At 46.5% G+C, this 26,050-nt stretch overlaps 1 protein-coding gene across 2 annotated transcripts in view; it reads right to left on the bottom strand.

The window, feature by feature from the left end:
- Positions 1-25,762, bottom strand: part of LOC142579298 (uncharacterized) — a 109,719-nt gene extending 83,957 nt beyond the window's left edge. Inside the window, exon 1 of one of the 2 annotated variants that reach the window (XM_075689345.1) lies at positions 25,639-25,762. The gene's annotated coding sequence lies outside the window, so the exon portion shown is untranslated. Of the gene's footprint in view, positions 1-1,641; positions 1,868-25,638 lie in introns of those variants that run through there. The other variant, XM_075689344.1, reaches the window with a different exon arrangement.
- Between the last annotated feature and the right edge of the window lie 288 nt (positions 25,763-26,050).

The raw sequence follows: 26,050 nt of genomic DNA on the forward strand, positions 1-26,050 counted from the left end.
CCAAATGAGGAGTGGTCGATTCAACAAATCCCCTTCCCGTTTGCACCGAGACGCTACACATTTGCTCACCGTCCTGGGCTTGGATGTAGTCGGGTCATGACGCAATGCCTCGGGAAAACAAATCAATCTTGCACCCGCCTGTCGACCTGCCCACTGAGGAGGTTGCGAATGCGTTTCGCTGGCGACGTCCGCAACACTGTGTATATTTAGGCGGCCGAGGCGAATACTTGACCCAGCTGTCTGGGAGTATTTATGAAGTAAGCCACGGCTACATACGCTATTCATAACACTTTGACGTCATACTTATGACACGCAGGGGCGACCTGGGCTATGCTCCGGTACTTATTCAGCAGCCCGGTGACACATCTATCAAAGCGATGGAGGAATATAGCTCATCAGGCATAGGCAAGGGGGGCCAGCAGCACAAGAGCGCACTGAATAATGCAAGAAGACAGAAGGCCATGACTCGACTAATTAGCTTCTGCTAACAATTACAGCGTGCATTCCCTCTGTGATCCGATGTACGTTGAAATCACTAGCGCTTCGCACAACGATGGTCTTCTACGAGGAGCTTATTGTGCATGCAGATGTACATTGCAGTGAAGACTCCCTTAAGATCGCTCCACACTAACAGTTTATATTCGCGAACGCGTTCTATCGTGTGCAAAGAAAAACTAACGGGCATGCAGCATTGTTATCAGTTTTTCTCTGTCCAAGAAGGTCACGCGTAAAAATCGTGGTCCTCGCGCGCCATGTCACGCAAATCCGTATCAGTCGTCACTTTATCATGCGACTTGCGCACTCTGCAAAGCGTTACGAAGCAGTGCAAGAGCCGAAAACTGTGCAAAAAGAGAACACAGTCTCAAGCACATAAAATTAGGTCAAGTTCAAACTCCCAATTGCCACTTCCGGTTCGTTTGCCATCGCCTTGAAAAGCTGCTCATCTCTGCGTCAAACGCGCGGACATACGCACAGAATATTCTTTCTTCTCTTTAACGAACCGTGCGTGTGCGGTGACGGCTTCAGAGAACAGGCCGAATATACCCGGAAAATTGACGAATCTCTTAGTTCGTTAGGAGCGTGCAACATTGGCCAGTTGCGTTTGCTAGCAGCATGTTCGCTATCGCTATTTACTGGTCACGGTCCTTAGGAAGCACTTTGACTTTTGACTTGATATGTGAATAGGAAACTTTTGATGACTAAATTATTGCAAGGATATTCATTAATCATGAGGAGATGTACACTATCGTCGACTAGTCACTTAACGACTAGAAACCAGTTGCTACGTGATGACAACGGGGTAAAAGAAGACCGAGGACGGAGCCCACGCTAACTGTCTGATCATATCCGCGTCATTTTCTCTCGGCCCACCACTGCAATTCGCAGTGACAGTAGCTGCGCGCGATGTACCAGCTTTGTTCACCGATGACCCGGGGTGCACTACTTTTGAAAGATCTTCCTTCATGAAAAGTGCTTGCCACTGGTTGGCAGCATTCGATGATATTACGCTCGCTGTAAGGATTGCCCCTGACAGCGGTTCTCTGATTGCCCCCTGACAACGGTGTAGCGTACGGCGAGCTTTGTGAATCCGCTACCACTACTGGCGAACATTCCTCCGCATTCATTCTGCCAGTTTCTCACCTGAACGTCGGCTATCCGGTGTCACTCTATCGCCGCTGTCCGGTTCCCTTCCTGCGTCGTAATCCACACCAAGAGGAACGGGAGGAGGCGCGCGAGTTTTTTCCCGCCACCACCACGCCGTGTGCTTCTACGGCACGCGAAAGAGAGAGCACACGGGCTCACCACGCCGCTCGCGCTACTACTCGCGGGATCGGAGAGAGGAGCCACCGGCGGCTGCGCTGTTGTCGAGTGGACTGACTGGATGTGCCGCCGTCGCTGCGCGCGAAGACGAGGCTTTTTTTTTTTTCTCTTTCCTTCCCTCTATTCAACTCCCTCTCGCTCATCTTTCCTCCCTCAACCCACGACTATCATCCCCGCTCTTCGCTCGCTCCCACCCCCGGCTGCTCTCCGAGCCAAAGAAAAGCATTGACGTGCAGGCGACGCTTCGCGTTGTTGGCGGCTGACCGAGTTTTTGGAAGGGAAAGGGGAAAAAAAAAAAGAAAGACGGCTCTCTTTCCAGGTTTTTTTCAATTTTTAAAATGGAGAATCGACACTGGAGCGTGAGCGAGTGCTCGCCTTAAGCGAACTCCCGGCAATTGCTAACTCACCATCTTTTAACTTAACATGTCCCTTTAAACGACACGTTGTGTTTCGTGCTAATGACAAGGGTGCGCGTTCGTATCGCCGCGTACTGGGCACAACTGAACATACTTTCTGTCTGTCCATGATATCAAAGTGAGAGATCGTCGTTGATAACTTCTCGTTGTTCACAATCGCTAAATCAACCTTACAACCACTCCAAGAACAAGCCGGAGCCGTCTTGAATGCGCTCTAACAACGGTCGCAGCTGGTTATTCTATATGGTTGACATGGGGCCAGTCAAGCTGTTTTTAATGCAGCTTTTTTTTCCCTCGTTCCAGCCACTTATGTGAAACTCCGTGTATGTGGTAAATAAATGAACTTGAACTTGAACTTGAACTTGAATCCTTACGGCTGTTTTTACACATACACTTTTGCACTGCGAAGGAAAAGCGCCTAAGTGATCTTCTTGCTTTGACGAACTGAGATGTTAGAAATCAATAGACAACAAAAGGCGCAGATTCTTTGGCAGTTATGCGAGACATTATATCTGCTGGTGCATTATAGCTTACCGGCACAAATTCCCTCCGTTTTTTAACCTCTGAGTGAATGATTTCCTCGATTACGCATGCAACTTGAAGTGCTGTCATTTACCTGGCATTCACTCTGACCGCAAATGTTTCCGATATATCGACGGCCATTATACAGGGTACTCGCAGAGTCATTGTACCTGGCAGGAGTTTGAGCATATGAGATTTCCGTTACGGGCTAGATGTTCGACCAAGGGCACTGCCGCAGTTATGTTGAAGTGTACGAATTGTCGAAATGTGGGTGCACGTACGCCGGGACGATGAGACACGAACACGACACGACACCATACGACACGACATGACAGAGCGCGCTTCGAAAGGCTTGGAACGCTATTGCACAATGGAGAAAAATAATATTGTTTTGGGGTGGGCGGCAGGGTTTTTTCTGTGACAAATGTGAAAACACTTGTCCGGGAAAATGTCGATGAAGGAGCTACGTCCTACACATGAAAATATGGCTTCAATACGTTGTAGTTGACACAGCAGCATCGCGAAGTACTTTTATAAGCGAATTTATGGAATGAAACGATCTCCCATCGAATTTAGCAAGTGCGCATCATTCACCCTCAAAGGGGAGTCGCAGTTCTGTTTGCCACACGAAGAATCTTGCAGCACACACACACAAAAAAAAAACCTGTCCTTCATGTAGATTTCCATGTATACACTTTTATGTATACAAAACACATTTCTAACTCTATAGCGTTACGTGCGGTAATTGTAACACGTTATGTTTTCAGGAGAGAACCCAATCGTTCCAATTCCAAACTGCTCCATTCGGGGAAAACAGCTAGGACATGAGAGGTTCTTGACGACAGATTCTGGCGCATTTATGTTCTACTCGACTTGCAATTGCTCTACTCACTCGCTCGTGAAGTGCCGTCGATGAGCTTTTCTGTTTGTTACTTCTTGCCGCGCATATTTTCTCGGAGCTTCGAAATAGAGAGAATCCAAGTGATGAGATGAACAGATGACGAGGAAAAATAAGAATAAGCACAAGGAAAAAAAAAAACCAACTAAATGAAGAAGAAGAAGAGAAGGAACGAAAGACGAAAGAAAGAGGGAAGGCGGAAGTTAGAAACGAGCAAATACGAAAACAACGAAAGAAAGAGACGTTCTGGTGCCCGCGAAAGGCTCATTACAAATTCGCGAGGCTCAGTTCAGAGGGTTGTGTGGACACTAGCATTTTGTTAAATTTTTATCAACGTAATTTTGTTTTGTGCCACTATACAAGAAACGCCTGGCTGGTTCTCAGGCTGATTTATGATTCAAAGCGAGAACAATCAGCGTGCTTCACGTGAAAACACAAATTATAGAAAACTTTTTTTTGAAGGAGCCCCCGCATTCACCGCTCTCGATTGCATAATGCACCAGGAAAGAGGCGAGAGACGGAGAAGCTTGCGCAGTTGAGAAAGATAGTGATATACATAAGAAAAGAAAGCAAGAAGAAAATAATCATTCTTTCTTCCAACTTATTCTGTTTTTAAAAGCCTATTCCTCGTCGTGTGCGGTAATTTTCGTGCATCGTACTTAGCTTGCTTTTCGAAACGCCATTCTCTCCGGGAATGATGCAAATTGTCAGCATAATCTTTAGCCTGCAGTATATTCTTGGTCTTTGCCGCAGCTATATGGTGAATCGTTCCCCATCTATGCGACGACTGCCGGGGAAGAACTGAAGTGCGAAATGCATAAAATTTTCTAGAGGTTAACTGTAGACCAACATAAGAAGAAGGAACAAAACACACGACGAATGATTTACACACAACAGAGAAAACTAAAGAGAGATAGTTCTATTTTTCGACGAAACAGCAGAAATTTTGCCCGCGTTTGTCTAAACGGCTATGCATGCTACTATGTGTGGTGAAGGGGATGAGGAACTGAAAGGTCTAGGGAGAGAGAGGGTGACTGGGAGTACTGCAAAGCAGAAAAAAAAACACACACACACACAAGAAAGGGGTGGAGGGTGAGCAGGGGGCTTACGTGGCACTTGCATGTGGTGGCGACGTAAAAACAATGTTCCGTCTTTCTGATGGAAAAAATCAACTGGTATAGAGCTTGTCACGCAGGCCCACGTTCCGAATGCAAGCAAACAACGTCTAAAGACGGACACTGCACAGAAATGACAACTCGTGAGTATGAATGTATATATAAGCGTTAGGGGCGTCTGACAAATTGTATGCATTTGACTTTACGAAAATATTTTTTTTGCATATCTTGACGGAAACGAAATAGTGCCAAGTCTATGCACGAAATAGTGCGTATAAGAAGACCACGCTGTGTCGCGGCTCGAGGTAGCGTTTAGGCCAGGAATCTATCCGGCACAGGGATGAATTCGTCCGGTAGGAGGAATGAAGGAAAAAGGGTTTGTTTTACATTATTTGTACTGGCTTCAGATACGTAAGTCCACCTAATATAGGAGCATATTAAATGTCTTAACTCATACCAGGACACGTCAACACACTCTTGCACCAAAGGTCTCCGCTTTTAAAACAGTCGCTTTTCCCTAAAAGACTATGCTGGGGAATCTGATGACTGTATCTCGGTGAATCACGATCGTCGAATCGGTCGCAATATCCCTGCCTTGTTGTCGCACCTCTCGCTGGATCCGTCTCCTATGTTGCACCCTTGTCTCCGCATACGAGGTAACCACGTCATAACCTGAGAAATTCAAGTCAACGATGTTCCCATGGTACTCCTCGACGTTGATCCCTTGCATCAATTAGTTCGGCTTGTGAGGGTGAAGTTCAGGTAGAGGGGTCTTCGCGGTAATTACCGCCTCCACGGAGGATGGCAGTTGTCGCCTCGAAGTGAGCTCCTTTGTTTGCGCGTCACAGCCTATGCCGGGCCTTGTCGCTGTCTGGGCTCGCGCTGATCAAAGGACGGCCTCGTGGGAAACGTCCTATAGGAATGCTCATCACCGTATTGAGACATAATAGCTGCTACCCCATCGGAACTTGCGTTTCTACGTTAGCTCTATCCACTTTGACTGTTTGTTATATACATTTTATTCACCTAGTATGTTCTAGTTGAGGCTGATTCGGATCAATTTCAGTAACTTTCAATTGTTGTAAGCGTGATTATTGCGTCATAAAGGGGCTCCTTCGGTAGCTCTCGCCGGCGCAACCGCTTCTCTGAAGATCTCGCTTTTCATTCTTTGACATAAATGCATGTACAAAATTTTGGTGTCCCGGTTTGGCATCGGAATCTTGTTGTTTTTCTAGAGTGGTCTGAAAGCGCTCGCACACACATGTAGCAGCAAAGGTGCAATCCGTTAACAGCGCACGTCAGTGGCGTAGGCCACTGACGTGGGCGATTAACGGATTGCACGATTAAAGAGCAGTGGAGGTGGGTAGAAATAGTTCCAATGTCCGAATTGAACCCGAGCTTGCCTCGAGTAACACCTTGGCTACGCCAGTGGTCCGTATGAGAAAGCCGTACATAGAAGCGCAGTAATCTGCTCAGAGATGCGGTTTTAATGATACACGAGCACTGCTGTTATGTACTGTGACTGCTGCACTAAAGACTAAAGACTAAAGACTAAAGACTAGAAAGAAAAGTGTTACAAAAATACAACAATAAAGAAGTAAAGCTTTTAGTATTGAAGAAGAAAAGAAGGAGGAGTCCAAGAAAGCACTGTCATAGTTCAATACACAGTCGCCGTCAGAGCATCTCAGTTCAAGGCATCGGAGAATTAAAAGTGTAATTGTTCTAAAGCTCTTCGCACACCTTTGGAAATACTTCATGCCACCATATAGAATGGCGCTAGCTTCCATGGAGTTTTATATTGCAGTTGAACCTGAGGGGAGGCCGACTGCAGCACGTGGGACTTCCAAGATGCCAGGCGGCGCTCGAAATCATGCCTCTATCTAGCAAACGTTTAAAATTGCCAGCAAAGTTTACTTATGCAACCGGTGGGAGTGTGGCACTTTTTTGATATCTCGACAGTGGAATCAGTTAACAGAGGATGCCTCTTTAGGCGGCTTAGTGGAGCAAACTTTTTTTTTTACTCCTGTGACAGAAACTAAAGTGTGCGTGCAAAATAAAGCTCTCATTCCAGCGCGAATAAGTTGTTTTTAAGTTTTCTTTTTCCGTTCCTATTCGAATGCGCATTAACTGCATAAATATTATCTTCGTGGAAGCACTGAAAAAAAAATAATATATTCGGATCACGTTTGTCGCACTAAAAGAAAGGGTTAAAAATTCCGGGGATACCTGCCAAATCTCCCGATTTGTCCGGGAGGCTCCCGAATTTCGATCAATGCTCCCGTTCGTGCGGACATGGCCAAAAATCTCCCGAAAAAGTGCCCCAACCCTCCGAAAAGAAAAGAAAAAGAAAGAAAAACGCATCCTCCAGCACAACCGTAGCGTAAGTGCATAGTGCGCTAGCTAACTAACCGAAGTCAGATTTAAATGCAAGCACTATGTGAGTAGGCCTATAAACAGTCCCGCTTTTTTCGCTTCACATCGAGGAAAGCGCCAAAGAGTGCGCGTAACAAGGCAAAGGTCTCATATGCATTGCATACTGGCCGGTTAAAAAATATTAAACTATGGGGTTTTGCGTGCCAAAACTACTTTCTGATTATGAGGCACGCCGTAGTGGAGGGCTCCGGAAATTTCGACCCACCTGGTGATCTGTAACGTGCACCTAAATCTAAGTACACAGGTGTTTTCGCATTTCACCTCCATCGAAATGCCATGTCCGGTCACAGTACAAATATCGCTACGTCTGATAACTGCACTGGACGCCTTTGAGAGCTGCTTCTACCGTTGCTGCGGACCAGAGAAAAAATTACGTTTGCTTAAGGGCAGAATTCACAGAGCTGTTCCTTCATAAGTGCCTTTTGCCATTAGCTGGTCTTCCTCGCTAATTATGTGTACCGCACCACGATTGGCTGGAACCCGCTTTTAGGAATAGTTCTGGCATAAAAGCTTTCCTGCGAATGTGGGCCCCTGTGCCGCATTAACAAAACTCACCCACGCTAGAACGACAGAAAGCTGAGCTAGTTGGTAAGGATTCATTATGCAAAAAAGGTGAGGCGTGCATACAGGACACAAGAGTAGAGAAGTGGGCAACACTTCTTTGATACGTGTTGTCCACTTCTCTACTCTTGTGTCCTGTCTGCACGCTTCACCTTTTTTTGCATAATGAATCCGACGCTAGAATTGTTCGTAAGAGCGAATTGCAGCCAATCTCGGTGCTGGACATAATATCAGCGAAGGCGACCAGACAACGGCAAAGATCTCTTTCAAGGCTAGGGATCGAAGCCTCTCAGTAGCAGAACGCCGCGCACATTGAGCCAGCGCGGCGGGTGGCCGCCGTCAGTGCGGCACCTTTCAGATCACGGGACGGTTCTGTGTCGTATGAGTACAGGACACCTTTTATAAAAGTCTGTGAAGATTGTCCTCTTAAGAATCCGGCTACATGCTTCATTCCTTTAGCCTCAACGCTCCGCTCCCTATCCGGCCAGTGGTGTCTCGAGCTGGGCGTCAGAACGAAGAGCAGTGCCGCTATTAAGGTTAATTGAGCGTGTCCCTAGCGCCTCCCCCCCCCCCCCCCCCCTTCTCGCCAATCTCTTATTTGCTTGCTCCTATCTGTCTTTGCCCCAGTTCTGTCACATGGGGAAAATGACGCATGTAGATATATGCGGCCACGGAGGGGCTCCTAGCTTTTTCTTTCCAAGCAACCAATTGTAAGAGAAGCTCCATGCTAGAAAAGGTGACTTGGTGACTCCCCATCTCTTATTTTATTTTCCTTTTCCTTGCTGCTGTCGGGACAAAAGCAAGAGAAAAAGTCAGTCACAATATGTTAATGAATTTAGGTGCCGACAAGAGCGCGCTTTGTACCGGAACAACAATTGTATGCGTCATAGATGTTATCTTGATTAATGCAGGCGAAAGCTTTTAACTTAAATGACTCCTCGCCCCCATAAAAAGAAGCGCAAAAATTGACAGAACTATCGCGACGAGGAATAAACGAGGCAGAATATTGGAGGCACTTCGCTGGAGGTTGAACATTGCAGAAAGGTCATGTGACAGCCAATGTGACTTGGCTGTCACATTGTAGAGGTAGGCACACAGGCAGAGGCACACATCGATGAAATGCAACTGTAAAACTGTAAATAAGTCAGTGTTACAGCATCTCTGTGAAATGGGCCTGCATGCTTATATTATGACGTTATGCGGCGTGGCGACCCAAGTAAAAAATGAATAAATAAACTGTAGATGTCAAAATAATGTAGACTGTAAATATTTTATTGAGCAAACTGACACCCTCGAAACCAAGATACAGTTCGGCGGAGGCGATAGCAGCAAGTATGCGGTCGGCGATCGTCGAATCGAATGACGGACGCTTGCGTCTGGTCACGTTTATACATGTGTCATAAAACCTTCCAGAAGCGGTCGCAGCAACGGGGTAAACAGTGCAACTATAAGGTAGACATTGCAACTATAATAGCGCACCTACAAGCGGATAAGCTATAGGCTCGCTATTTGTGGAAAGTACGATTATACATTCAATGATTATCTGACATCTCATATCGTGAGCGAGTTCTCGCGCGGCATCAGGGACGTGATAAACGCCGCGCAGTGGAGGCATGTATGGGTCGCGGGACAACTTTAACCAAATCTGCTACTCTGCAAGCAGACCAAGCGCCCGCACACGTTGCATGTAAGTCGCACGCAGTTAAATATCAAAGCAAGACAGAAGAGAACAACTGTGGTTCAACAAAGAATGGCACCGCGGAGCCAATCGTTTCAACAGGCGTACTGTTCTTCGTCAGAGCCGTTAGACTTGCTACCGTGGCTTGAAAAATGTGTATGTACGTTTCACCAACACATGCAGACCTCAGCACACAGTGTCCAGGGCTCGCGGGCGGCGCACTCTCGTGTTCGCGAGCATATTCTGTATTAGAGGGGCCGCAGGTTTAAAAGATAACTGCTGTTGTTGCTTCTAAGCCTGCGCTACCAAGAGAACAGTCACCCTGCTTACTCACTCGCCTTTCTTTTCATTGCTTCCTGTAGCTCTAGCTTATCAGTTAGCTCGCCCTACAACGGGAAGAGAGACCTACTATTTGCAGCCTGCGCGCTAAAGACAGCCGAAGCGCTAGTTCGCTTCCTGCGGTCTTCGGGCTTGCGAGATAGACAGTGATAGTGACGTATGGCGCTTTAACGTTGTGCGCAGATTCCGGTTTCTGTACTCGCCTTTCTCCCTTCCCATCTCTTTGAATCCCACTCCCTTTTTTATCCCTTGACGTGTAGCAGACCCGACTTCTTCTGTTTAACTCCCTTCCTTTCCTTTGTTTTCCTCTCTCTTTCTCTATACTACTTGCAGCACCGACTGTGCCGTCACATTAAGGCAGTGACTTAACTGTTGCCGTTCGTATCCCATCACTCACCGCTGTGGCCGCCACATTCACCCGTCTTGCTCTCGAAATACCACATGCGTAGAAACTAAGATGGCTTGAGCCAGCGGCGTTGATGAGCTCAGTAAATCACGTCCTGGGCTAGTTCGCCGTGCGGCTAATTATGCGCTCCACGCAGAGGCGCCAAGTACAGCTGCACGTAATCACGGTTTTACCGGTAGTCGGTTCACAATATACACCACAAGGTGTTCGAACCCACCACCTCCCATCTTCGAAGGAAGAAGCGTTCATCGCATCTTGATTAGCTCAGAGAACACAACACTCCTGCGCCCTAAACAAGTGTTAAAGATTTGGCAAATTCAGCTAGCTAGTGACAGCTTATTCCTGACTGAAGCAAAACACCAAACCACCCACACAGAGATGGCACATAAAAAAAAAGAGGATGATGCAAACGTTCAAGTGAGGAATGAATGTACATGTGTGCTGAGGGGCGGTACGCTTATGTGCGCAGCACACCACCGGGGTGTGGTGCGTGCATGTAGTGAGCAGACGACCGGAGTTTATGAAAACGTGCTCGGCCAAAAAGCCGGAGAGGTGCAATACTGAAACGTTGAAGCTGCACAACTGCAAACGTTAAAGCGGGTTCAGGACATGTCGCGTAATAAATTGTAAACGCTTTCACTGTAGCGCTCACAAGCGTTGCTTCACGTCTCCTTATCCGATTCTTGAGATAGACTAGCCTGAAGGACGTGTGGTGAAACACCACATTGATTTTGTAATAGACCCTCGGGCGGACCAAATGCCGGCCTTGATCGCCAGGCTAAACCGGTCTGTTGCTACAACTTACCGCCACCGCCGCTCCTGCCACCACCACCACCACCAGCGATTTTCTTATTCAAGGTTTTCAGGTCATGTTAGCTTTTTGAAAACTTTCTAGAAGCCCACTAGTGCTCCATATGTCGCCACCACGTGTGTTTTTTATCATCATAATATTCATCTTCCAGGTAAGGAATAATAACTGCGGTAGATTAGTAGCTATACGGCGTGCTTGATAATCAAATTGTGGTTTGGGCACGTAACACAAATATTTTTTCTTTCAGGTAAGAGGAGTTGTAATCGTAATCTTTAAATTATACCCAACTTCCTTCTATTTCCTCACTGCGTCAATAAATTACTTCTACAAGATCTCGAGCATGTTCCCGCAGTTGAAAGAGCTTAGATTAGGAGGTTTTTCCCCTCCATGGCTTATACCGGTTGTTGCAGCGAACACTTTCAAAAAATTTTAAAGGTTGCCCATGACAGATAGCGCAATTCTAGTTTATGAGGTGGACATAACTTGCACAAAAATTTGAAATTCATAATCGAATAATTAACAAGAACTCATTAATTAAGCTTTGACAATTACCTTATGACCCATGTTGTAATTTACAAATTTTAGCCGTCGAGTTCGCGAGGCGGATCCACTGCAACGAATTCTCAGGACGACACCACTTTCGAGATGTTAATTCCCGAACTTTGCGGAGAAATGCATTGGCGTTCCAGTTACTTTTGTGATTCAATGCATAAAACGACATTTTGTTACAAAAGTAAGTGGAACACCGACGCATTTTTCCGCAGAGATCGGGAATTAATATACCGAAACCGGTGTCATCCTGAGAATTCGTTCCAAGTGAATCCGCCTGGCGAACTCCACGGCTAGAATTTGTAAATTACAATATGAGCTATAAGGCAATTGGTTAATATATTATCAGGGATTTTTTTCGCTAATTAGTCGACTGTGAATTTTAATCTTTTTGTGCAAGTAATGCCCGGCTGTTCGAGTAGACCAGCTCGTGAACAGGAACCTTGCTATCTGGTGTTAGCAGCCTCTCAAATTTTTTCAACGTGTTCGCTGAAACACCGTGTATATGTGCACGGTCACACCACAGCAGAATTTGATGTTAAGAATCAACTGCAGTGGAGGCTCAAATGATTTGCCATATTCGTTGTCCTTCTGCTTCGAACTTGTCGATAATTCGCCATCGCGCTACAATCTGATAGCCTCCTGCTTAGCTCAGATGAGCGACCGACCCAGAAAAGCGTTGGTCCCGGGCTCGAATCCCAAACCAGGACAACTTTTGCTTCAGCTGCGAAGCTTTGTTTCGAAGAAACCCGTGTGGGTTTCCTTTATAGCTCAGTGCTACATACGGATGGACGTCAATTTTTCATTCCGTGAACCTTCCCCCACCTTGCGGAATTCCGCAGAACTGATTTGCCATATCCCTACTCTGATTGAAGTGCCACTGAAAAAAAAAAAAGGAAGAAGAAAATTGGCATAGGCACCTGCGTTGGCCTCTAAGTAAGTCTCAACAGGAATCTGGTCTTAGAAACCGTATGCAATCTGCACCGAAAGGAATCCCTGGCGCACGCATGTCTGGAAACAAATGACACCATCAAAAACGCGCCTGTTATGCCTAGCCCTGCTATACCAAATGCTTGAGAGTCCCGGTGGTGTCGGCCGAGAGTGTCTGCCGTGTTTACTCGTGCGAGATCCGCACCCCTGTGATATCCGCACTCGACAATACGCGCGTGTTACGCGACGGAGGCGTATATATGTATGCCCTCTGGCATCGCCCACTATGCCACGAATACCACAAATATACAACCTCCAATGCCACGCCTGCAAGGAAAGTATTAATTCGATACCTTCTCCGGCGTTTTCGCTGTCACCGCTTAGCCTGATGTAATTCATGCGTTCATGTGGCTGCCGTAGACTTTCTTACTAAAATTACTGTACCCCGCCGTGGTTGCTCAGTGGATATCGTGTTGGGCTGCTGAGCACGAGGTCGTGCGATCGAATCACAGCCACGGCGGCCACATTTCGATGGGGGCGAAATGCGAAAACACCCGTGTACTTAGATTTAGGTGCACGTTAAAGAACCCCAGGTGGTCGAAATTTCCGGAGTCCTCCACTACGGCGTGCCTCATAATCAGAAAGGGGTTTTGGCACGTAAAAACCCATAATTTAATTTTAAAAATTACTGTAGCAAACGCTGGCGCGGCCATCGTCGAGCCGCCGTGGGAAGGAGGGTACAGTGATATGCTTGGACTCCGCACCTTCGGGCCTGACGTGCGCAGGCTCTCTTTCAGCTAGCCAGATAGTACGCGAGTAAAAACGGTATTTCCTTTTGGACGCGCGACCGTCGAGTCATTTGCTGACGCACCGCAAGGCGGCGAGGTTGGTTGGCGAGGTTGGTGCGGCAAAGAGTGGCCGTTCTGGAGCTGACGCAGCACGGAGGTCAGTTAGTCAACAGACGCCAAGCATAGCAGTCTCCCACGCGCGTCCCTCAGTTTCAATTTCTCGCCTAAACCTGGGTGCCGGGGCCCGTGCGTCGTTATGAGAGCGAGCTGAAATGAATGATGGTGGCGTAATACATGAAGGTGCGTTGCCGTGACTCCAGAACGTCCAGTTATAGTTTGTTTTTCTTGTGCGGCTCTTCACTGACCGGCGACTTTCCCGCAATGCCTGATGGATTTTTATCTGGTTCACTATTTGGAGCATTACCACTTGAAATATTTGCCGGACTTTTCCTGTTCCATACGCCGATGAGGTATACGTGGTAGTTTCGGTTAAATTCTCGTTTAACTGGGAGTTCGCAAAAGATGCGTTAGGGTCAACCGTAGTTTGCTAGTATTGTGCCTATGGGCGGCCAACCAGAATTGGTATAATTGTTCCATTTATCCGGCATTTCCGTTTAAGCTAGTTAGATTACGCGGAGTCCACTGTATATTCCTTTTTACCTTTGCCACTCTTCTCCTACTTAGGCTTTAGACCATTATTGCAAATAAATGGCTCATTCATTCATTCATTCATTCATTCATTCATTCATTCATTCATTCATTCATTCATTCATTCATTCATTCATTCATTCATTCATTCATTCATTCGTTCGTTCGTTCGTTCGTTCGTTCACCTAGTACTTTTGACGCCTGAAGTGTAATTAAACGTAATAGCTCGCCAACTGTTGTGATTCACCAACTAGCCCAAGTATACCAGAGCGACCGTTGGTCTGAATTCAGTAAACTTTTCGTTTCCAAGACCTGCCTGCCATTGGCTAGTAGCCATTTCTAACACTATGTAAAACTTTACGATCGGCTGACAACTGCTTTTACGAACAGTCCTAACGTACGACTGTCTCTCTCTCTTTTCTTTTGCAACACGGACCCTGAATTGCACGGCGCGGTATTGTGCGCGTAACCATATTCGATTATACGTTCCAGAATTTGCCGCGCGGTAACATCCTATGAACAGCTATTCGCTGTAAAACGAACCGGCAGATGCAGAAGCGAAGAACAAAGAACGGAGAAATTGGGACGGCAATTTTAAACGGGACACTTGCCGATCCGACTGCCCTCTTGTGGTGCCGCGAGGCCGCACCACACAAAGGCGCCGCGACGCTGTTCACAGACACCCGGAGTGCTCTGTCCTCAGTGCCCCGCCACTAAGGCAAACACAATGCACAATCGAAATGTTTTACGAGTGGTGCGACGCCTTTTCCGGGGCTGAAAAGGCAGCGACTGCGAGGGAGCAGCTGCAGGTGGCGGCTCTCGTGTAAGCGCCGCTAGAAATGCGGGTGGCCACGCCAGTCGACCGTTTGCGCAGTGCAGGAAGTTTGCGCAAACTTGCGTTTGCGGCGCTCTTGCACGCGCTGCGTGACAGTTCACCGCATTCGAGTTCAGTGCTTCGCGCCGAAAACTTATGTGCGCGCTGCGCGTGCATGCGTTTGCGGCGGGTGAACTCGAATGCGGTGAACTGTCGCCCACCCCTCGCCTGAGGGACCCGCGGTAGAGGCAGCATGAGGTAAAATTTTTGGACATGAGTGATCAGTGTTATGCGAGGTTCAGTGTCCTTCGAAGATGCACGCTTTGCGCTGCACCGCCGAGGTGACAGTGTCAGCCATCGAAACTAACAATAGGGTAAAAGAAAAGAAGCCAGAGATCTTCAAGGAAGGAAGTAAGGAGTCGTCATTGGGGTTACCTCTTTACGCTGGACGGAGCCGGCAGAAGGGTGGCTGTTTAGCTATGGGACGCCGAGTCTTGAGCCGAACATTAAAAATATTCAACTGCCACGTAGCTGGACAGAAACAACGTAGTGTTGTCGACTATTCTATGCGTTCCGCCTAATTAAACAACTAGATTTAATTATTTAATAAACTTCTCAAATATTAAAATAACATGAAATGTGTCCCTGAGAAAATTGTAGAGCAACATGAAACATTTCCGATTCAGATTTGTATTGCTCAATATGTGGTACATTAAAGTTTTTTAAAGCATGAGAGAAGCCACACATGAAGCTATGCTTGCCATATCGGTGAATAAAATAAAGCGAAGGTCAAAATGGCGTGGGGCAAACGGCATGGTGATGCCATTTATGGAATATTGCACGATACAGTGCCATCTGCGTAGCTGAGGTTTGGTTGCGGAGCGCTCGTTACCTGCGCTGTGCGAAACAATGGACTATGCTCCAGTGCTTCGAAGCACAGGTATACGTGTGATCAGCGGATATTTTGAGAGTAAACGTGCGCCAGTCACACTGATCGCGCTTTGTTCGGCGCCCCCATACCTACACGGATGTTGCGTGCGCGGATAGCTTTCCTGAGACAAAACCGACTGAGCTTTGCTGCTATATAAGAGACGCAGGGAACGGTTCAGAACAACATGCATATGCATAGGCAGTCCAGACATTCTGAACATGAAGAACCAGCGCCTCTAATAGCAGCCACAAGCAGGCGTACACGCGCCAAAGCGTTCTTTTTCGTCTACTGATAACCGCAACCTCACAGCCAGCGAATGTTAATTTAGGCAAAGATTCCCGGTTGCGCGCTGTGCAGGCAGCAGGTTCGCGGCCCAATCGGGCATCGAAACATTTGCGAAGTTTGAAAGAATGGGAACTTATGGAAATCGCCGAATTTCCCGCAGAAAGTGTTTACCGGGAAACGCTGGCGATTAACGCTATGCGTGTACAAAGGCGAGCTTTCTGGTAGAAGCGCGGCATTTTGCGTGCGCCGTTCTTTAGTTATTGTTTCGCACATTTAATATTTCAGTCTGAGAAGAGAGAGAGAAAGCAAGGACAGGAAAGGCAGGGAGGTCAACCAGAAGAACATCCGGTTTGCTACCCTGCACTGGGGGTGGGGGAAAGGGGAATAGAAAGAAGAAAAGGGGAGAAAGTGAGCACTGAATGCGTGTGGCCGGGACATTATGCACAGGGACACTATAAACGGTCTCTTAAGCCGGTGCACTTCAAGTATTGCACTAATGCACGATTCGCCTTTCGTGCCAGTGACGGGTGTGGCCACGGTCCGAGTATCTTTGACTCGGTGAAAGGTCTTGAGTACAGTCGGTGTAAAGTCTCCCGCAGAGAGAGGCGTTGTACATCGTAGCGGGGGCAGGTACACAATAGGTGCTCGATGGTCTCCTCGCACCCACAGGAATCGCACATCGGGCTCTCGACCATTCCCAAACGATAGGAGTATGAGTTCGTGAACGCTACTACCAGCCACAAGCGGTACAGCAAGGTTGCTTCGCCGCGGGAAAGGCTAGATGGCAGTTGTAGCCGTAGCGTGGGGTCCAGTTTATATAATCGGCAATTGAAGGCACTTGAACTCCAGACATTTTGCGACTTTTTGCGTGCATGTAGGCGAAGTTCCCTGGCAGCGTCCGACCTCGCCAAAGGTACTGAACGCGTCTGGGTATCTTCGTGGGCAGACCGGGCAGCCTTGTCAGCTAGGTTGTTGCCGACGATGCCACAGTGAGCAGGTATCCGTTGAAATATAATGGTGTGCCCTCTTTTCATAGCATGGTGGTGAACTTCCCTGATGTCAGATATCGTCTGCTCGTAAGTTGTGCGACGTAATGCAGACTTGATGCTGTGAAGGGTGCCTTAGAGTCACAATTTGTAACCGATTTGTAACCTTATTATTATGCACAATAAAGAACTCTCAATACAGACAAGGTATGGGCCGCTTTAGTGTTAGAAGAAGAACTTTAGTGCCTTATCGAAACACTCAAAAACGTATTAGGCGGGCTAAGTCGCAGTTTGACCTTGGCTGAGCTTGAAGGTCAGATTTACGGAACCAGGCGTTTTCTGCGTTTATAGCTGAAGTATTAGAGCTGGTACGATTAGTACCAGCTCAACTGGTACCATGAAACGCTATCGAATATTGTCGTAAATAACTATGATGATAAAAAAAAAACGAGCATTCGTTATAAAAAAGGAGATTGGTTTTGTCCTTCCAAATGCCAACTTAAAGCACATGCTACCGTATATCACCTGCTTTAAAGAAAGCACCAGTGCGATCGCCGACAATCGAGCTCGCGGCACACTGCCTTCTTTCTGGAAGTTTGCACGCAGAGCGGGCATCCATCGTCGCATGTGATCCCGTTACCTGAACCTCCGCACCTTTTTAGACCGAAGCGCCATACCGATTCCCTAATAATTTTTATTCTTTTGTATAGGCATGTATAACTAAGAGATGTAAGTAAGATATATATATATATATATATATATATATATATATATATATATATATATATATATATATATATATATGTATATATATCCCTTGTGCCCCCCCCCCCCCATGTTGCAAAATTCTTGTTCTGAGCTAGATTACTCTTAGAGGCGAACATTATTTGCAAGAGAAATCAAAATGAGTATTTGACTATTTACTGAAGCGTTGGTAATTAAACTTTAAACTATAATATAATATTACGGAGCATAGTGCAATCTACGGAAATGCAGCCGGTGGCTTCGAAAGTCGATGTACATCCACTTGGAACGAACTATGAAGATGACGCCAATTTCGAGAGGTGCGTTGCCAGAGGTTTTTGACCCGATGCATTGGTCTATCGGCAATTTTCGCAGCTTCAATCCTTAAAAAAAGGAATTTCGCTAAAAACGCAAGTAGAACAACAGTGCACTTTTACCGCAAGTTTGATAGCGTTCTGACTCGTGCTAGTTTGAAAATTCGTTCCAAGTGGATGCGCCTGGAACCGCTTTCTATTCGTATATATTACAATACCTGCTCTAAAGTAATCAGATAAATGTTGATAAGTGAAATTTTGTCAATTAGCCAATTTTTATTTTCAGTGTAATATTGTCAACCTCTTCTAGTAATCCAGCTCCCCAATCAGTAATCCGGGGCTATATTCCACATGTTAAATTTTAAAAATTCTGCTAAAGATAGAAAAAAAAAATGACGCCAACCTGGTGTATGATATACGTATATCGGTGGTGGTGTTGATGATGATGTTGATAAAGGCCGGGTTAGCTCGGCAGACTTGGTCGGCAATTTCACCGCCAGTGTGTCTCTTTCCGCGTCAAACATGTCGCCATAGGTCGATCACACCCGTCTGTAGCAGCAACGCGAGAAGAATGCGCGACACGTCCTTGCGCACCGCCCACTCTCCTCCCGAAAATATCCGCACTCTTTCCAATATGCGGGAAAAAACAGTGAGCTTTCCCGCACGTAGGAGGCCGGCGCGGAGAAGGCGAACTAATTTCCGTCGTGTCGTGTTCGCATTCGCTCCGCGCAGCTGCCTGACCGTGAATTCAGTTGCGTCGGGCACGTGAGCCTTCGTAAACATCGTTTCGACGCACGCGCGCTATCGGAAATCATTGGCGTGATTTAGCATAGCGCGCACGGTGCAAGCTCGCTGCTCGCGGATCGGCGGGTGAAACGCTTCGGGAGACGAGCCGCAGGCTATAGTAACGACCAAGGCTTCGCGTCAATTAGGAGGATTGATGAGGCGAGCTCGGTACTCTGCTTGGCTCGCTTCTCACCTTAGAGAAAGAAAGAAAGAAAGAAAGAAAGAAAGAAAGAAAGAAAGAAAGAAAGAAAGATGGAAGGAAAGTGCCCTGTATCTTCTATATCTGTCTCTGTCTATTTGGGCGCCTTGTCAGAAGGTCTGCGCTTGTTAAACCCGCAACTAATGAACCAACTATTCGAGCAATGCGTCCTACAAGAACAGAAAGAAAACAGAAAGAAAGAAAGAAAGAAAGAAAGAAAGAAAGAAAGAAAGAAAGAAAGGAAGAAAGAAAGAAAGAAAGAAAGAAAGAAAGAAAGAAAATGCGTGTACTAACTACAATATCTATAGCATCTGAGCAATCGCAGTGCCAGAGTTCACGTTTCCGTTCAGTATGGATTACCAACTAGTAAAATCAGCCACCTTGCTAGAGCTCAACCTGTAGCAATTTTCTGTAGGACATTCTACGTATCCTCTCCCCGAACAATAATCACGTTTGTCTTTCATGTCACTTTATTATGCGCTCCGTTTCCTATACTTTCAGGTCACCAACGGCACGAGCTTCTCAGCATGGCACAGCGTTCTTGACGGGAATGTATCGGGCGTACAGCGTTCAAGAAAGAAAGTGCGTGCAAGGCAGATAACGATTGTCGTTTGGAAACGACGTAAGTTCCGAAAGGCGTAAATGAAAGGTGTAAATGTTTAGAATGACATATTTATTTCTTTAAAGATTGCGAGGAAGAAAGGGTATTGCGATTACTGCTGCCTTGTTCTTGCTTAAAATTTCGCATCAATATCTAATTTTCTGGTCCTGATTAATCAGCATAACAGCTGGCACACTTACTTGGCACTGTCGCAAGAAAAAATATCAAGAAAGGAACGAAAAAGAAACATTCTAAATGCCGTTGCCTGCGGCCCTGACCATAAATTGTGTATAAAATATGGCCACTATGACGTAATCCGGCTGCTTCCAGCGTCCGCGGTATGGCAGAATTTGACCTTCACGATTGGCTTCCTTTACATGCTGGGACGCGCAGTGTGGACTTTAAGAGGACCTCAGCGAAATGAAAATTCCATTTTGTTTTTACAAACTAAGCAAATGACAGAGGAAACTGCATATATCGGACGTTCAGGACCATAAAATGCGATCTTTCTGCGAAATGTCGGCAGAATTAAAGTAGCGCGAAGCGCCAACTCTTCTTTTAATGTTTACAACATAAAACGCAGGTGACCTCAGTATATGTCATAATTTTGTTCCTGTAGTGATAGACAAAAGTACTAATAAAGCGGTGCTTGAGATTACGGGAAAATAAATACAAATATGCAGTAAGCATATCTTTTCTCAGCAAACGACGTCCTTGAACTAAAGAATCATTGGCGATGACCCAGGTCTCCCGGGTCCCACTTCATTGTTAAGAGCAAGACATCAAAAACAACGGAACCGGAGAACCGGCTTAGAAATGACCCCTTTATGACGTCCACTACCCCAGCGGCAGCCATTTGAACCGTACAATTTGCACAGGTTGTCACGGCACGTGTACAAACTTACGTACTGGCTTATTATGGTGATTCACTCCGGTCACATGGCAAGTGGCCTTACAAGAAGTGCTCGTACGTGGTGACAGCGTATTCGGCTAAACGTCGCCTATACGAGCCACTACTTGCACAAACTGCGGTTTACGTGCTCTTCACAGTGTAATGTGTGCGGCGACTCAAATCAAATCACGTTTTATATGTCCACACGCGCTATGCAGTCTCATGAGCTATATACTATCAAATCTGCATAAATTTACTTGGCGGCTTCATTGCGCCGAACCGTGTACTTGGGCCTTCGAGAAGTTACTGGTACGCGCCTTGGACGCAACGGAACCATTCTTAGAATACAACTTGAAGCAGCGCTGAGGGACGAGTACAGGAACAAGAAAACAACCACGACAGGACGAGCGCTGACTGCCAATACGGCCAATTAACGTCTTCGACGCCAGCTTGGGTCACTGGGTATCACAAAAACAAACACCTACGCCGTGACAAATACGTTATGCGACGATGTCAAGTGGGGTCTGTATCACATTTGTTATACTGTGTGTTTGTGGGTATTTTGTGCGCGTGTGCATTATACATGAAGGGCTCATGTCATGCATCACCCTTGCCATATGGAGTAGCATTCCAAATGTGTGGCCAGGCAAACAACTCCTGCATTGATTAAATAATGTTTCTCTCTCTCTCTCCCATTGCTCGGTTGGTTGTACTTGACCGTACTCTTGACACTTTCTTATACTTGATTCTTCTCACCAGAATGTACCAATCTTATGATAACAAGTAATGGCGATTGCTGGTCATACCGTGATAATTGTCCCCTCAAGGTCTAAGGAAGTTTGAGAAAAGTGTCATAATGACGGATAGCGCCAACAGAACGAACGAACGAACGAACGAACGAACGAACGAACGAACGAACGAACGAACGAACGAACGAACGAACGAACGAACGAACGAACGAACGAACGAACGAGCGAGCGAGCGAGCGAGCGAGCGAGCGAACGAACGAACGAACGAACGAACGAACGAACGAACGAACGAACGAACGAACGAAGGAAGGAGCGAGCGAACGAACGAACGAACGAACGAACGAACGAACGAACGAACGAACGAACGAACGAACGAACGAACGAACGAACGAACGAGCGAGCGAGCGAGCGAGCGAACGAACGAACGAACGACATAACAGGCGTTCGACTGTTCTGTTAGCTCTGTCCACCATGAATGTTCACCAGCTTTCCCAGTTCTACAACCTGCTGGAATGTAGCAATAGTGTGGAATTAGAAAACAAAACCTTATTTTTTCTTAATTTCATTTTGCCTGTTGCCCTATCGAGAAGTCCGAATACAACTGGAGTATGTTCCGTATTTCGTTATTTTGTCGCATCTACGCCCGATGTATTCTTGCGCGCTGGCTTGCACGTAAGGAAATAGGGCGTTTTCCAATGACATGGCGGCACAGCCACCACCGATCCAAAGTGGCAGCCTGGTACGCAACACAGCAGCCGTTTCAGCCTTCAGGAACCTACTGTCGGAGTGTACAAAGTACGCAGACATGTAAAGAAACGACCACGTAGGAATGAACATGTTTTTAGATGTCTTACATGCGTCTTTTCAACCGCAAGAAAGTATGATCCAGCTAGCTATAACCCTGTCGACATTTGCTTCCCCAACCCCATTGCACCTAGTAGGCCAGTGAGTCACCGACATTTCAATAAAGCTTTACCAGGATCATTCGCATGAACCAGAACCAAAGAATGGGAAATAATTATTTAGTGCCGTGATAAATAAATGCGAAAATAAACCACTTACGCGTCACCGTCTTCTTTTCTGGCGGACGGCGCCCTTGACTAAAGAACTAGCTGGGGCGACTCATCAGTTTAAGTTTGTTTTTAGCGGTTAAAAATAACCCGTTCCAGCGGCCAAACATCGCAGCCGGGGAAGCGCTGAGTGTGCGAGGGCCATCCTGGCAAGAGTCGTTTGCGTGCTACTCGCTCGGCCCTGGGAAAACAAGGGAAAGCCGCTGACAGCAACACTGGGTGTGTCGTTTCACGCGCGATCCTCTCGGTAGCAAACCACGTTACTTGCAGAACAGTTGCAATTTGGTGCGTATTTTTAGAGGACGTTTCCGGTATCACTTATACCATGTGTCTATGGTTTTATTTCACGTAGACACTTCGTTTTGAGGAGGACATTATAGTCAGCTATAATCTTAGCTATAAGTTAGCTAAAGCTAGCCGTAACTATGGCTGTAAAATTATGGTTAAGGACATAATGGCAGGATGAGTGCAGTCCCGTCAATGTGTCCTTGTGCGGCTATGTTTTTTTTTTCTCACGCAGACAATCACGCTAACACAAATGCGCCAAGTATAGCCAGTCAAGCTGTTCTTGCCGACATTGAAAAGCGTACGGCTCTACATTGTCGAAGATCCTAACCCTGCAGGCAGATCTGCAATCAGGAAACAAAGTATTTGCGTTAAGCGCCGCTGCAGGTGAATATGAAAGTGAGCCTCGGTTGAGTAGCTAGCAGAGGGTGAGACATATCTGCTCTTCCTTTCTCTCTCACAGTTTTATATCTTTCAGTGGCAATTGTTTTTGTTTAAGCGCTATTCTTCGGCGTGTACAAGATTGATGGTTTACGCAGAAGCGATCGTTTGCTGTGAAGAATCTAGAAACTTACGGTTATTTCGTATACCATGTTTCCCCACGTAGCTTGTGCCAAAATTTAGAAATATGGAAGTGCCACGTAGATGAACAGATCCCAGTTAATGTTGTCTGCCGTCGCATGGAGATAGTGATAATTTTTTTTGTATTTCGCCTAATTACATAACTAGTTATTATTAATTAATCAACTTCTCAAATATTACAATCGGAGCAAAACTGTCAATGCGAGAATTGTACACCATACTGAAAAATTCCTAATCCAGCTTTCTGTTGCTAAACACGTGCGACAGGAAAGTTTTTGTTTCCAAGCCTGGAAGAAAGCCCTCGAAACATGGTATGTCGCCCGGTACTTTTCGCGGGCATAATTTTGGTTTTGTTCAGCTTGGCTCCTAACCCCTATGCCCCCAATCTTTCTCTCTTACTATTTCTTCCTCTCCCTCACCCGTACAGCGCTGTGGAAGTGCCCTCGCACGAGAGGCAGTAACGGCGCTGTACTTTTCTATTCCCATTTTTCACTAAAATAACTCACACACACAGCTACGTGACACTTGCATATTTTAATATTTTGGGTTAAGTTACGTGGGGTACATGGCATAGAAAGACCTCGTGGTCATTCAGTACGTCGCTCAAGCCAAAAGGCGGCCAGGGATGAATGGGCGCCACTCTTCGAGAAAGTGACGTGGGCAACAGAGGTAACCGTTGTGAGGCTGTTGCGAAAGTGTTTATTTGCTTTCTCTGAAGCAGGCGCGAAGGTGTTTATGTGCAGAGAGCAAAAGGGCCACTGACCCGCGGAAAACTCTGAGAGGATGAGAAACGCCCGAGTCAAAAGCTGCTGTCAACCCGGTTGCGCAAAGAACGCTATAGGGACGACTGAGATGTCAGAGACCAGCAATCTTTCTTTAAAAAAGCAACGACTTTGGCCTGGATTTTTCAGTGGCTCTTTGGAGAGGTCTATGGAGATACGCCACCAGTGGCGGATACTTGAATCAAAATAGAATATTTAGGGAGCCGAAACCTGCGTAGGGCTCCTACTCAGCTGTGTAGCAAGCAACTGAAGCGCATCAGCTGTCGCACACCTAAACAAAATTCTGGGAAAAACTGGCAATGCTGGTCCCTTTATTGTTTTATTTTCTTTTGCCGGTCCTCTCGCTTACATTTTGTGACCTCTGTCTTTTCAGCTTTTCTTCGCAAATGTACGACTTTCTCGCTTACATTTTGTGACCTCTGTCTTTTCAGCTTTTCTTCGCAAATGCACGACTTTCTCGGCACTATTAATACCTGCAATGCTGAAGCACTTTCGCTTGAATCTCACTCCAGGTTTTGGTCAGAATCGGCAAATGAGGATCTGTAACGCAACTTATGTCAACGGAGGAGCGCATGTCCGACTCGTAGTGCTTGCCGAGCCTGGCACGCTCATCAAGATCACGCTCTGAAATCCTTCTAAATTCAAATAGCTCTACTTTCTTTATTTGTCTCTTAGGATTACTATTACTATATTATTACTATTTATTATGCGCTCGAAGGGACAGAAATTCTGCACAGTATGACTGTAACTGTGCAAGATGTGAGCGGTACTTGAGCTGCACAAATTGGAGTATCCTTGGTTTTTCAGCAGCTTCTAGATTAATATCTTAAAGCAGTCACTGCCTGCTCTTTCTTCTTGCTATGGAAATGCTTTTCCGTGCTTAAAGACTTTTAGACGCATTTCAAGAGGCATGCGAATCAAGGATTCTTCGCAAGTTTAAAAACACTCCTAACCCCGTTCACGGGTGTTGATAGATTTTTGTTCGCAGCTATGACGAGCTTCTAGTCATGGGTTTCACATCGAATCTTACACAGGGAAACACCGGTGGTTCTTTCTAGCAGATCGCTCATTGGAATTGGCGTGAGGGCGGCAGCGATTTTGTACAGCAAAAGGAGTAAGAAATACAATTGTTCAAGATTTTCGTGAATTAGCTTGATAAAGTCGACATCGCTGTAAACGAGTCAACATACTCTTGTAATGTCGTCTTCCACAAAAAAGAGACGTAGCGAGATAAAAGCAATGGTATTAGAGAGAGAGAGAGAGAGAGAGAGAGAGAGAGAGAGAGAGAGAGAAAAGAAAGAAAGAAAGGAAAGAAAAGACGAGCTTTGGGTATAAGCGCTGCTGGGCGAATTCAAATCGAGAAGTTTTAATGCCATGTATAAGAGAGCGCACTTAAAGCTTAACTTTTGACGGCTTATTTTCTTCAAAACCTCAGCACCGACGTTTTAGGTTCAGACGCTTCAGATCGTGCTTACTGTATTAAAGTGGAAAGGTGGGCGGGTTGGCACACGGGGTGAAAGCACACGGGGTGAAAGCACACGAGACGAGCGCTCGTCCTGCGTTTTTTTCACACCGTCCGTCGTTTCATTCGCGCTGTTAATACCATCATGCTTACTGTTGAAGCTACTTCACAAACCGCGACTGTTGGGAGAATACGTTTCAAAGCTTCACGGAAACGGGTATTGAGAAAGACATGAGCTCACGTGTCAGTTTGGTCGAAGCTCAGCGCTTCTTCCTTTTACGGCGTTGTTTTGTGAAATAGATGTCATCGCCTGGGTCCCGTAACAGCGGGATTTGCTTGTACAGTTTAGCTTTGCACTCGTCCGACTCCCTATAGTTGAGTGAGAGAATGCATTGCACTGACAGAGCGCGCGACAGCGAGTGACGCACGCGAGTGCCACGCCGTGGCGCAACTGTCGCTTCCACTTTGGCCGGCAACCTCTGAACGGATGTGGATGCGTCCGCATCCATAGCGCAGCCGGTGTTCGCATCTAAATATACACGCGTCTGGCACACTCACCGTCTGCGACTGAACGCCAAAGTCGGTCACTCGCTGAAAAAAAAAGCTGCCGGTAGTTCTCACGACAACAAGAGTGTCGGCAAGTCACACACGGC

The sequence above is a fragment of the Dermacentor variabilis genome, chromosome 4 (assembly GCF_050947875.1).
Source record: "Dermacentor variabilis isolate Ectoservices chromosome 4, ASM5094787v1, whole genome shotgun sequence".
Lineage (NCBI taxonomy): Eukaryota > Metazoa > Arthropoda > Arachnida > Ixodida > Ixodidae > Dermacentor > Dermacentor variabilis.